General features: G+C 36.5%; 1 protein-coding gene across 3 annotated transcripts in view; it reads right to left on the bottom strand.

Annotated features, from left to right (window-relative positions):
- The window catches only part of PDE7A (phosphodiesterase 7A), an 80,147-nt gene that overhangs the window by 46,040 nt on the left and 20,242 nt on the right, over positions 1 to 13,865 (bottom strand). The window lies entirely within an intron of this gene.

Genomic DNA, 13,865 nt, shown 5'->3' with positions numbered 1-13,865 from the left:
TCCTATATACTTGGTGCAGCTTTGAGATTCATTTTAATTTTTGTCATTTTAAGCTGACAAAAATGTTTCGTTTCAGAAATACAAAATCTCAAATAGTCTGGAAAAAAGGCAGTTACAAAGGGGAAAAAAGGAAGAGTGTGGGAGATTGATGAGTTTAAAAGGATGAAGTTGAATAATTTAAAGGAAAATTGTATGAAGATTCTGCTCTTCCTATCATTTTTTATTACTAGAAGATAATATTGCAACTTCCAATATATGCACAAAATACAAGTTTGCACAGGCTACCAAAGAAGTAACTTTAGCACCAAGAAAGTGATTTCCTCCTATCCACAGGAAAAGGGGAGACATACCACAGTGGATGTTTACTGAATGAAGGAGAAGACTCAATAACTGGGATAGGGCTCTGTTATTTTGTAATAGGATTCCTAATATTTGTGCTGGCTTTTAAGCTATAATCATGATCTCTGTACCAGCTGCGGGTTCATATAGCACCATTACATTCCAAACACGTATCTTCTGCTCTCTCCCCTCCACCTGCCCCTGAAAACCAGTCAGATCAAAACCATCACCAAGAACATTCAGAACAGACCTTCTGGTATCTCACTCAATGAATACAGCGTGTATCTAAAGGTCTGTCAAGTCCCACCCAAAACACAAACTGTCACGGAGGTAGATTTAAAAACATAATCATCTCCAAACACTTGACAAGGTTAAGACACCCTGACAATTAGTCATCACCAGCCTGTTGTTACTTAAAAAAAACAAACCCACAATAAATGGCATTAGACTGTATCTGTATTAGCAGTTTGGCACAACTGGAGCAGATCAAAACACAGCTGCTGCTGAAGTCTTTACACCTATGCTATATGAAACCCAGGAGTGTTTTTTTGCAGGCCACATTTACTCAAACTTCCTGAACCAGACCTTACCACAGGAGGCTCAAAGCTGCCAAAAATGACCAATAACTGGTCAAACATCTATGACCCTACCAAGGATTAGAGTACATTTGGTGCATGCAAGAGGCGGAATGGCTTAGCTTCTTTTGAAAGGAGACTAGTTAGCACATACTGAAATCACTCTGGAAAACAAACAAATGAGCATGATAAACAGGGACAATGAGGTGATTTGCTTCAAGACTGAACTCTCCAAATAAAACTCTAACACAAATAGCCTTGTACTCTTTGAAAGGTCAAGCGTTTCTCTCCATCACCACTATTTTCAATCCCTGATCAGTCTTCTATGTTTTCCTGTCTCAAAACACATGAAGATGTTCTCAGAGTGTGTGGATGGTCTTATCCCAGGTTCTCGGAGCAAACCTTTCTTCCACCGATGTTGGAAACACAGTATTATCTTAGAAAACATAGCGATACAAAGTAATCACCCTTTCCTCTTTTGTCTTCCAGTAGCAAGTGGCTTAATTAATTAGCCTCCTCTTACTGAAAGTTTTTCTTAAAAACTATTGTCTCATGTATAAGTTTAATACCAGAACACAGAAATAAAAATACTTGCCCATCTGTTAAGCACCACTATAGCACTATTTATTTTAACTATGGCTTGGAAATGGAAAGACTGTTTCAGAAATAAGATTCCGAATTTGGGGACAAAGGAAGACCAAAAAGTGCACTGGGTTATATGAGAAGTATGAGAAATCAACAAAGAAGCTTAAGTGATTCTTCTGGGGAAAGTACTGCTTTGAATAACCCCATTTACAATTCTAAGGTGAAGGCAAAATAAATGATATTTTACAAGTATATGAAAGAAATTATTCAAGGTCATCAGCAAGTATGGTAAACCCTCAGGTACAAGACTACATAAAAATAAGATATTACTAAATTCCCTCTGTGATAATAGACTACCTATTACACTACCTAAGTTCTGGGAGTGCAGTCAGTGACCCTTGGGCTGTGGACATCATCAGTCTTAGCTTCATCTCAGAATGAAGGAGCACACCAGAAAACACCTATCCTATACTGCATTTTTTGTCTTTTAAAAATCGTGGAAGTTTCTAAGTATGTTTCATTTTCTTTCTTCTTCTCTTTTTCTCCCCTGCTTTCTAGCAGATTCTTTTTCAGTTTTTCTAAAATTCATTTGCTGAATACATACAGAGATACCATGTTTGATAAAGCAAGATTTCCAGTACTTAACACTCAAATATAGCATACAAATCATTACCTAGTTCCTCTGTTCTTACCATCAGCTCAAACACACAAATGCAATTGCTGTCTCTTACCATTTCCAAACAAATATCCCAATGACTTCAATGTAAACTTAATGATATGTAGATGCATCTAAGCAGTTAAAGGCATGTTTTGCTACAATTTTTGCATTTGCTGAGTAAGCCCTTCTGTGTAATTCCTTATAAGACAAGAATTCATTATCAATACAGCAGAAAGCATCTGGGGTCTTGTAACGTTTGTTACAAAGATTTCACTAAGGAATTTGCTAGATACTAGTTTGCTCTCATTGTGAAACTGGCAACACATGGGACCAGCTCCTACTGATTTAAAGTAGCTCTCCATTAACAAGCCCTCATGATTTGCAAGGATTCAATTATTTCTTTACACACTCCTAGAGATCTGCAAGGCTCCACATGGAAGCCCATTATTTCCTATTAGCGTACTCTGTTGTGTGAAGTACCAAGTACAGGATCCCAGTTTTACTTGTATATTTCTAAACATCCATCTGTTCCAATACTTTTTTTTTCTTTTTTTAATAAATTTCAGCAGTCCTGAAGAATGACTCAGTGTTGCCTTACAAACCTCAGTAACTACTATATCTACAGAAGTGTCTTTAAATGCCCCCCCCTTTCAATAACACCTACAGGAAATCCAGAGTTGAAGCAACAGCACCATATTTCACAGATATTATTGGGTCTCATATGATGCTCCTATTTAAATGCAACAGGGCTTCACAGATCTCCATCACCACATGAGTTTTTACGCAGAAGTTTGAGGCCCCTTGCTAATCACTCCTACTTTCCAGAATGACCTGATTTTACATGCATGCACCTTGTACACCTGGCCCAGAAATGAGATCTCTGTGGAGTCTCCTTTGCCCTTCAAACACCCGCTTCCAGAACAGGGACAGAACAGTGGCTTGTGGCACACCCATTTCTAGGATGCTCTTCTGACTGGCATATTATTTGTTATGGACCAGTCAGGGAACTTAACTGTATTTATATTAACAGCATGTAAAGACAGCACAGGAATAAGCCTATCATGTACCAATTCATCAGCATATAGTGAAAAAAAAACCACAGCTCTAAACTCATTTCCATCTTTTCTTCACTTTTCTCTGTTTCATTGTCTACCATGTATGATCTCTCTCTCCAGCAGACTTCACTAACAAAGAATAATTAAATGGTAATTATGAGAAGTATTGTAACAAATGTAGGTAGCTATTGCTGCAGCCCAACCCAACCACTACAGGAAAATATGCCATTAATTTTATGAATATCGAGTACAGACCTTTTTAGAATTTCACAATGTATACACAGTGATCAGCTTTTACAAATGCTATTTCTGTTTATGTCTTAATTTAAAATGTTATCTAAGCATTTTACTTTCAGTTCTGCTTCTTATTTAAAAGATTTAAAATGTTAGCCTGTTGCAACTAGGTACAAGATTCCAATTATTCTAGCTGCTTATTAATAAAGCTACATATCAGCTAATAAGCAAACATGAAATTTTTTCAAAAGTTCACAAAAATCACTTTATTTACTACATATAATCATCATTACTACTGAACTTATTGCTACTAAACTCAAAAGGCTGGTTAGAACTCCAGAACATGAACTTCCAAAGCCAAGGACAGATACAGACTCAGAAGGCAGAATTTAGCTATTTCCTTAAAGATCACTTCTCATTTTTAGAAATCTTCCATTTCGGGCTTCAATAAGATAGAAAAAGAACGAACACCCCCCCACCCCCCCCCCCTTAGAAAAAAAGGACCCGATCTCAATGAATGAAAGGAAGTCAACCACCTACATTTCTATACCACCACTCTTTCATCAACTACTCTAACATAGCAATAGAAAACCATCAGGATCATCTTATGTGCACTGCATTTCCAAAAGCTGTAAGAGGTATTCCATATTTTAAAAACAAATCACATAAATCTTTGTCAAAGCAATCTTTGTCAATCTTTCAACACTGCATTTTTCTGATGGCTGTTTTTAACCTTTAGTCTTATTTGCTCAACATCATGCTTATGCAGGTTAATAGAAATGGCCATGTAACACTGAAAAAATCATTTGGCAAAAATGCACAGATCTTGCTTGATGGGTGGATGAGAACACATTTTTAATTTCCTTGCATAGATTAAACATCTAGAAACAGATTACTTCTAAAATGCTTCTTTTGCAATACAAATTAGAATACTCTCAGTGCCTCTCATATCATGTGCTTTAGTTAATCTTCTGCTGATTGGTTTTTCCTAACATAGTAAATTTCAGAGTTTCTACAAAAAATATATACATTTAAAGAATCTAAATTGGAATTGACACTGTGCTAATTTGTACCATATAACCCTTGTTCTTATGAATACCTATCTAGCCAAAGAACTGAAGTTCTACAGTATTCTTTCTCAGTTTTTTCAGACACCCATTTTTCTGAGGCTGCTTACTTACAATTGCATTTTAGGGCTTTGTCCACAGAATTGTGATTTCTGCTCTTCTCCAGAGAAGATATGTTGGCAAGAAGCTATACTCCACTTTTACCAAATCCTCTTTAAGGAAAGAACAGACATATTGAAAAGTTATCTTAATAATATAATATAATATAATAATAGATGACAGTCTACACAGATATATTTGTCACGTGGTATTTAGGAAACACTTATTTTTCAACTGTCTGTTGGATGTAGTGAGGCTTATTACCTTGGACAGAGAACCATTTCAGTGTGGTTGTACAGATGCTCAACCAAGGCTGGTCTACATAAACTTGTACCTGTCCCCACCTGTTTGAAGATACTGTCATCTGCTCATTCACAAAAGGTCTGTGGCAGAGCAAGAAACTGGACTGGTTTTAGAGTTCAATACGAATGCATTCATCCGTGACTTTGAAGAGTTAAAGAACAGTACCATTGTTACAAGACAAAGTACTGTCAGAGCCTCAGACTGCAATCCATTCACTAAGGATAGCCTGTTCTGAAGGTGAGATGCAAGAAGTTGAGTTTTAGCTGCTCTGAGTTACCATGTTTCACTACTAAACACATCTTCAAAGACTGAATGGTACATGGGAAGCAAATAAAGAGTCATTTCAATTCCCACATACTTCATGTATTGCAAGTAACCTGGCTATGTAAGTGAAAACAGATGAACAGTAATGTGTGACAAGAAAAGCTACCAATGTTTTAGACTTTGTAATAAAATATTTATATTCTATTTCTAAAGCACATCCTTTGAACAGTGAAAGACTGTCTTACTATTTGTCTTAACTGGAAACCTAAATAAAAAACATTGAGGTTATAATCTCACAGAAAGACAACATCACAAAATTGTCAACACATCACAACACCAGAAAAGGAAATTACAGAAATTTAAGTCACAGTAGTTGCATCTTCTACTTCTTCATAAGTTATCAAAGACGACACAAAGGACACGTGAAGTTTGTCCTCTAAATTCAAGGCTTAAGCTTTCTTTCTAGAGAAGCTTCTCCAATAACTTTTATTCTTATTTGAACACTACCAGCTAACCTCTGCAGCTTCAGAGCTCCTAGAAGTGTGTGTGTGGAAAGGGGGAGCACAGGAAGCAACCGGGGTCTCCCCAGCAGCTGTATGTACAAATTCCCACAGATTTGTCTGTCTAGCTCATGAACCCAAAGAGAGCAACCCAGTGCAATGAATGAAGGCTAAAAGGCATGGGGGCAGGGTACAACGTGAGCTGCTCCTTTTCACTTGCACCCTGGCTTCTCTCTCATTCAGACATGAAAAGGAATCAGAAATTAATAGATTGAATAAAAAAAAAAAACTAAGAGCTTCTGTTTGGCTCCTAAATGATTGGTAATCTCCCGTAAGTGTGAGGGCTCACCTCCCTCTAAACCTAAGAAACATTCAGCTGCCTGCCTCTTAACTAGCAAGTTTTCCCTACTTCAGTGCTGCTAAAAGATACTTTTAACCCCTTCATACACACTTCCATTCACTTTGTAGGAAGTATTTAAAGAGTAGTGTACACAAAATTAAAATATTGACATCTGTTAAGACTCCCCAGGCAACACAGCTTCCATTTATTATAAGCAGGTATTTATGCAAGGATTTTAGATATAATTCAGATTTTTTTTTAAAAAAAATCAAGAGTTCCCACAGAAAAAACACATTTCAGCATTTTAGTAGGCACACAGGCATATATGAAATCTCAAAAAATATGTTAAACATTAAAAAGGCAGTAATAAAATCATCTTTGTTTCTGGTTCCTTGCTAGCCATCACAAAAATATTATGTTGTCAAAAAAGATTAAGTTTCAAGGGGAAAGCTGGAAGCTTCACATTAATATATTAGGCAGAGATGGCAACAAGACATCTGAAATAAATCAAGCCTAGCTTTTATTTTCCTATTCTGTGATCATTTCCATTAAAATAACTGAAGGACTACACAGGACAAACACTGAAATGGGTTACACCATCTGCTGTCAAATCCACAAATCAATACAGTATTTTATTTATAATATCATGGCATTACAAATGAAAATAATTACATTAAATAGTCATCACAGAGTTTATAAAGATTAAAGAGATTCAAAGAAATATCATATTGGTCATGCCCAGCATTTCACAAAAAAGCAAAGCACAAAACTAAGAAGCAACACATAGTATCTGAAATACAAGAGGTTAAGAGAAGTTACATTGGCCAACTACATTCAACTTCTTTCACCTCAAAAATCTAACAGTTCAAGCTGAAAAAACAAATAAAACATTAGCAGAGTTACAGTTTCTGCTACAACATTCTTTCCGGAGAAAATTCATCTGGAGACTCATCTAAATACTTATTTCAGAACTTGCTTATGCACCATACCCAAAAATGTTTGTAGCCTTCCCTGCATTTTCCCAAGAGCTAATTAAACCTACGCCCATTAAGGTTAAGCTGACCAATTTTAACTGAACTGGTTAAGCAGACCAACTTCAGCTGAACTACTTAAACTTGGAAAGGCTCTAATGAGGCAGTAAGCTGAAAACCCTAGCCTTCCAAATGCCACAGTTCAACACCTGCCATTGCAACACCTTCCCTCACTTTCCAGGTTGCAATATATTATTGCCAGCTTCTCATCTTTTATTGAGCTACCAATACAACCCTGTCTTACATACTTCCGAATTCTCCTTCTCTGATCTGTAGCAGATGCAAATTTCTTATAGCGAATGCTTTAAAAACTTGCCAATAATGTTTAATAAAGGTATTGTTATGCAAAACAGCTATTTTATAGACATTTACACATTTGTAGAACATGTAGTTATTGCCTTCCATTAATATTCTGTTAGCATGTGGGTGCCAGCAATCCATGCATCCAAAGACTTTTCATCAAAAATCTAATCTAATTATTTCAGCACCTCACCCACTATAGATAAAGCTGACCCAGTAACAGAGAGTTTTTCAGTAGTGTTGTGGCCTATGTCTGCAGGTGTTAAACTGAAAAAGACTACTGTGTTTGAGACTGAAATACTCTGAAAAGGTGCGGCCTTCTATTACAGAGATGTCAGCACAAGATTTTTTCTTGGATACAAAGAAAGAGTTTTTATATTCTTTTAAATTACATCAGTACAAAGAAAAAGGTAGCTGACAAAGGAAGAGAAGAATTACAAGCTCAAAAGTAATATAAAAAAATTCCCAGGCAAAAAATTCCATATGATTGCAATCTGTTAAGGGGAGGCATGGAAGGAGGTATGGAAACAGGCATACAAAGAAAGTGTTCTATTAATAAATACATTTTTTGATACACTTCACCGCTGACACATTGACATACAAAAAAGGTGGAAAGCTAGTAGAAAAAAGTTCAGGGACTTCTTCAACTACAACTGATATCCTTCTACAGCCTTCTCAAAAATACAATATTCTTGTACAGACTTCTCATTATTCAACCTCAGTGTGAATTTTATCACATTTACAACATTCAGAGACCTCCTACAATTAAAAACCACTTCCAAGTAATTTTTCTTACAGGGATTTCACAGCAGCATACTTCTGAATTTAATATTCCATTTCTGAAGGTAACAAGATGCTACTTTCATTGTTAAGCTTTAACATTAAACAGAAATTGAATTTAAGAATCTAGCATAAAAAAAAGTTATTTCAATAGGATTTAAAAGATATACATTTGTAAAATTACATTCCATTTCTATTTGACTTAGTTATCCTGCAGGAATGCTGAAAAGAGCCATACAATTATTATATTGTTTCTTAAAGAAGCAAGAATTGTAGCAGTACCAACAAGAATGTTTATCTCTGAAGCTCCTTGCCACCCACTGGACACCTGTCAGTCTTGGCACTGGCCTTTATGTGCCCATGTAAAGAAGATTTTGCATGGCATAGCCCTCTCTTGACCAAATTAGGCTAACCTCATCTGCATTGACATCAGTGCCTATAATTTTGGAATCTCATAGACAGAAATAGCTTTATCACAGGGCCCAGCATACAAATTAAGCATCTGTATAGGGCATGCTGAACTTGTGGAAGTGATGAAAAGCTGTAGTGGAAAAATCTTAGCATACGCTTTGAAGCTATATCTAATTAAGGCAACAGTTAGCTACTTTGGGTGAATTTATTATTTGAAGTCTTGGTTTTAGTCCGCTTGCAGCATTCTCTGTTTGCACACAAAGTAGTGTTAAAAACCTTTTATTTTAACTGAGGACCCTGAACTTAGTGTATTTGAAGGCATTTAATTTTTCAGGTATATAGAAATCACACAAATTTTTATTACCAGATCCCAGCTTTGTCTTCAAATTTGGCATCCCTAATCATCCCGTTGTTCTGTGAGATGCCATTACAGCTTGCTACAGGATTATATCCAGCACTAAATTTGTGCTGTCTGTGCACAACAAACCAAGAATACCAAGACACAGTTAATTTCATTAATGTTATATGACTTAGGCAGTAAGGGGAAAGCCTGGTATATTGGATCATAATTTCCTTATGCATGTAGTGATCTAATTTTATAGAAGGACTTTTGGAAACAAGCAGAACGGCCAAACAATTAAGCTATATAAGCAACCTCCAAAACACATTTGGAAAATGAGCGAAGAGAAAGAGAGGAGTAACTTGCATGACTGTAGCATAATTCCAGGCTCCTCATCACTCTGTCAGAGCTGGGAGTCTGCAGATCAAAAGGCATACAGCACTGCTCACCCTGTTCTCCCAGGGAAAGGAGGATCTGCTGTCAGTTACTTCTCCAAATAGGATGGCAGACAGACACGAGCCTCAATATAATTAAAGCCTTTCTCACCTTATGAAGGAATTTTAAGACTTATGGAAATATAGATGAGCACGCAGAACTAAAGACCAGAACAAAAGAATAATAGAAAACACTAAAAAGATTCTTTGCTTTAAAATCGTTACTGAATACAGATGTCATTGCTCCTGAAGGGAACAGTACTGGAAGCAGAGTCTACCCCCAGAGACTTACTAGAAAGAAAAAAGAAAGATATGCAACCCCAGCCTGTAGTTCAAGACCCCTGTTTTGGGTGGGGGGGGAATACGAGGAGCCAACCTGTGACATACATAGGAGAGCCTTGCTTCTCATGCTATAAATCAGTCTACCTCCACCATAATTAACCCAACTTTTTCTTTACTACGTCCTACACAAAATTACAAGTTGTTCCTCATACCTCTAACCAAAATTTTCCATGTGTAATCAAAAATCTCACTGTGATCCTACTGTCCTCTCTTTTGCATCATATCTCACCAAGTAGTAGTGCAGGGGAAGAGGGAAGGAAAGGTACCACATACTGTGGTTTACCCATAAGTCTGGTGAAAGGCCTACCTCTTGGTCTTTCATTCACTTTCCCAACTGTGAAGAGCAAAAACTTCTCAAATCCTGAAAATAACAGATCAATTGATTTTCAACACTGAACTCTTTCATTCTGCTTTGAGAGATATGACTATTTCTATTAAGTAATTCCTATTTCTTTCAAAAAAGTTTCAGACACATCCTTCTAGTCAAATGATACAAACATTCTGGAAAATATCCTGAATTTAAAGGTATTTGTGGCAATAGATCAGTAGCCAACATAGTTAGCTGCTTATAATACACACTTATGATGTCCTTAATTTTAACACACACACACAAAAGTATTGGTGCATCTTAACTAAATACAGCATATACTTTTTTTTAATAGACCAAGAGTAAGATTCCATACTGGTTTTCCACAGAGGTCCCAAGTCAATTTATGCACATAGGTTGTTGCTTCCATTAACTAAGTCATAATTCTTTACTTAAAAAGAAAAGTGAAAAGTCTGAAATGGCAACAGACTTCACGTGTTGCCAAGTGCTCGAACTCCAAAGGCAGAATTAATTTTCTCAGTGACTCCTCTACAGCACTCATCAAAAATACCAGAGCACTGTGAAGTACTCATCTTCAAAACCCCAGCCCAGCACAAAGAGATCAGAGCCCAAACATCACTCCTTCTGGGCACCCAATTTAAGACTGCTAGAACTGTATTCTTCCAATTTTTTAATCACATACAGACCTCATGTAAGCATAGCTCCTCAGTCTGAGATCTTTCCTCTGTTGGAAGTGGGTGGAAGGGATGAAGAGGGCAGGAAAGGCAAATAGGGCTGCAAGATCTCACATCAAGCACTTAAATGAGAAGCATACAATCATGACCTAGGAAAAGCTTGATTTACATGTCTGCACTAATAAGCAATTACAAGACAGAAGCATGAGAAATATCTTTTTCTCCAGAATGACATTTAACTGCCTTGTAAGTACACACAATACTCCATTCTTCTTAGATAAAAAAAACACAAGGAATGGCTACAACGCTTCTCACAACACAAGCAAATACATTCTGTGCAATAAAGGAGGCAAAGGTTTCCTGGAAAAGATTAACAAAATTAAAACCTCACAATGCATCAATGTAAGTATGTTAACATGGATTGCACAGGCAATCCAAACACATTATTTCCTAAATGCTGTGCTTCTCTTTAGAATTACATCCATAAGGGAAGAAAACTGTTGTCGTAATTTGTTTTCTTTCAATTTAAAACAAAACAAAAACCAACAAACCGACAATCAAACTATGAAATTCTCTTGAGTCAGAACATATTTTACCCACATAACCTCCCAAAGAAGTTGCAAACTCTAGATTCACCTCAGAGGCTACTTCTGCTGTTTTAAGATATAAACTACATATCTTATCACATTCTAACAATAGAAAACAAATTAAAAATCTATTTTAAAAATAAAAAATTGAAAATGTATCCCAAGCAACAGAGTGATAAGTCTTTAGAGATATACAAAAACATTCAACATATAAGGTGTATTTGGAAACATATGCACAAATTTAAAGCAATCATTCTTAACCAGCAAGCACCAACTTTTTACAGAAAGCAGTACGAAACAAAAAAAAATAAAGTCGCTATGTACACCAGTTCATTTTTATCCTTCTTGAACCGAACTACACCCTTTTCCCTGAACAACTGAACTTTCTACACTGGACTGGCCACTTCTATTATCTACAAATCCAAAAGTTCAGTAAAAACCCTTAAAACTCCTGGGCTTAGAACTACTCTCAAGTTGCTTCTTCTAGGCAGGTTGAGAAGTGGTACAGTAATCGGGGCTAGGCGTGGCCAGGGCATGAGCCATAAAGCAATCTGTCCTTAGTGATGAGAATAAGTTTTCAAGTGTACAGTTCATACCGAAATGCCTTTGACCCTGAAAATTTAACATTGTACAAAGCTTTGAACAGGTTAGCCACAAGAGCACAGAAGAGCGCTGGAGAACCTCCTAAGAACCTTTGCAATAATTACAATGAGACTAAACATCGCTATAATTAAGTTTCCTTGTTTAATAAAAATAATTGCTTAATGTTTTAAAATCCACAGGTATAGGGCAGTTTATCTGAAAAACTGACGCCTCTCATTGTCAGGTTATGGCTTGTGTTTACTGGTACAAGGCTACTGTCGTTAAGTACTTCAGGATCACCTTGAACTGAGAGATTGCTACGCTGTCTGTTACAGTATTTATGCATGGGGCACAACACTCAGGACTGGCACTGACTTGCACCTCAATGCATTGACATTATTAGATCTTTTTATTCCCTAATTTTGCAAAACAGGTTTCAATATAACACAGTCAACATTTGAGAAATAGGAAGAAGTATAACTAATAAGCAAGCTGAACTCCTTTCCTGGCTCCAGCCTCCCACATACCATGTATGTGCGATACAGGAGGGTCGCTGCCCTTCAGCTGCACACCTTTCAGCCTTCCACCAAGGCATGGCGTGTCCTAAGGCAATATATATTATTCTACTTCTTCCTGATTCCAGACATGCTGAGAAGGAGTGGGATAAGCTCATACAAACACAGGGCTGCTGAAGAGAGACACTGGAGTCAAAAACTTTATTTTTTGCAAGTAGGTATCTATTATCACATGTTAGAACAGACCACAGAAAGACAGCTTTGAAATCGGAACTAATTTCTTCAAGGCTTAGAAAGGCAAGTCTGTTATTGCAATAGAGAAAAACATGGTTCTGTTTAAAAAACAGCATATATCTGTGAAACACTCAGGATAAATTTCAGTTTGCATCAAAACAGTACATTTTCATGTTAATACTATAGCATTTTCTTCTTTTTGTAGGAAAAAAAGGTATCTAGAAACTAAAAAATTTCTTTGAATGTAAAGTCATAAAGGTCACAAAAGTATCCCCCACAAAACCAGCTGAAGGGGCAATAAGCCATTTTCCACTGGCAGATGTGATTAGCTAGATACTCTCAGAATGTCTTCATGAAAATCATTCTGTATAAAATGGAATTCCATACGTAAAATTAAGCAAGTAGCTTATCAGCCCCCAATCCCTTCCTCCATATAAATTACATTACAGACCCCTCAAAAGAGGAATTTAACTTTTACTCTCTAATCAAGTATCACAACATACTTATTTTTTCCTTGACATTTTGTACTATATAATATATCCTGATAAACTCACCCAATTAATTACTTCAGTATTTCTCTCCTAACATCTATGGTTAATTTCTGTGCAACAGTTTGAGATTCTTCCTTTAAAAGTAAAAGGGTGATCATTTCTCTAACTGCCAGTATTTTTGTGATTTCAAACATACAGAAGATTGAGATGTAAGAAACACAATAAACAACTGAACTGAAAGCACCCCTGCTGTACTTCCGGTAAGACAGCTCAACATCAGAACTTATCATTTTTGTTTGCTCTTAAGACAGAAAAAAATAGGGGAGGGAAGGTCTGAACAAGTTTTTGAGACAGAAATATCATTTTTAAGGAACTATATTTGGGTTTGTTTTTTCCCCCCATGTTACATTATCTCTTTAATAGAGGTTTGTTTACTCAGTTTCAACTTCAATGGGTTTCACTTTCTACCTTTTTCTTGTATTAGCAAAAGTACAACCAACCTACAAATTTCTGAATAATATACATGAACGTTTCTCAAGTCCAAGATGAATCTATTCAACAGTGCTACTCAGTTGCTCTTACCTTTTAGCCTTCCTTATGCATGAAACCTTTTTAACAAGGTCTGCAAACTGCTCAGGAAAACTGACAGTAAAATAGTTCATTAACCAAGAGTTTAGAAAATGGGAGGCTGAGGAAACCCACCTCAGGCTTGTAACAAGGCATAAAAGCTTCTTCTGAAATAAGATGAGCAAGCATTTTGCAAAGTTAGAAAAGTAACCCAACTCTTTGCAGGAGCT

The sequence above is a fragment of the Strix aluco genome, chromosome 1, assembly GCF_031877795.1.
Source record: "Strix aluco isolate bStrAlu1 chromosome 1, bStrAlu1.hap1, whole genome shotgun sequence".
Classification (NCBI taxonomy): Eukaryota; Metazoa; Chordata; class Aves; order Strigiformes; family Strigidae; genus Strix; species Strix aluco.
Note: the sequence above shows the minus strand (reverse complement) of the source record. Positions and strands in the feature narration are given on the sequence as shown.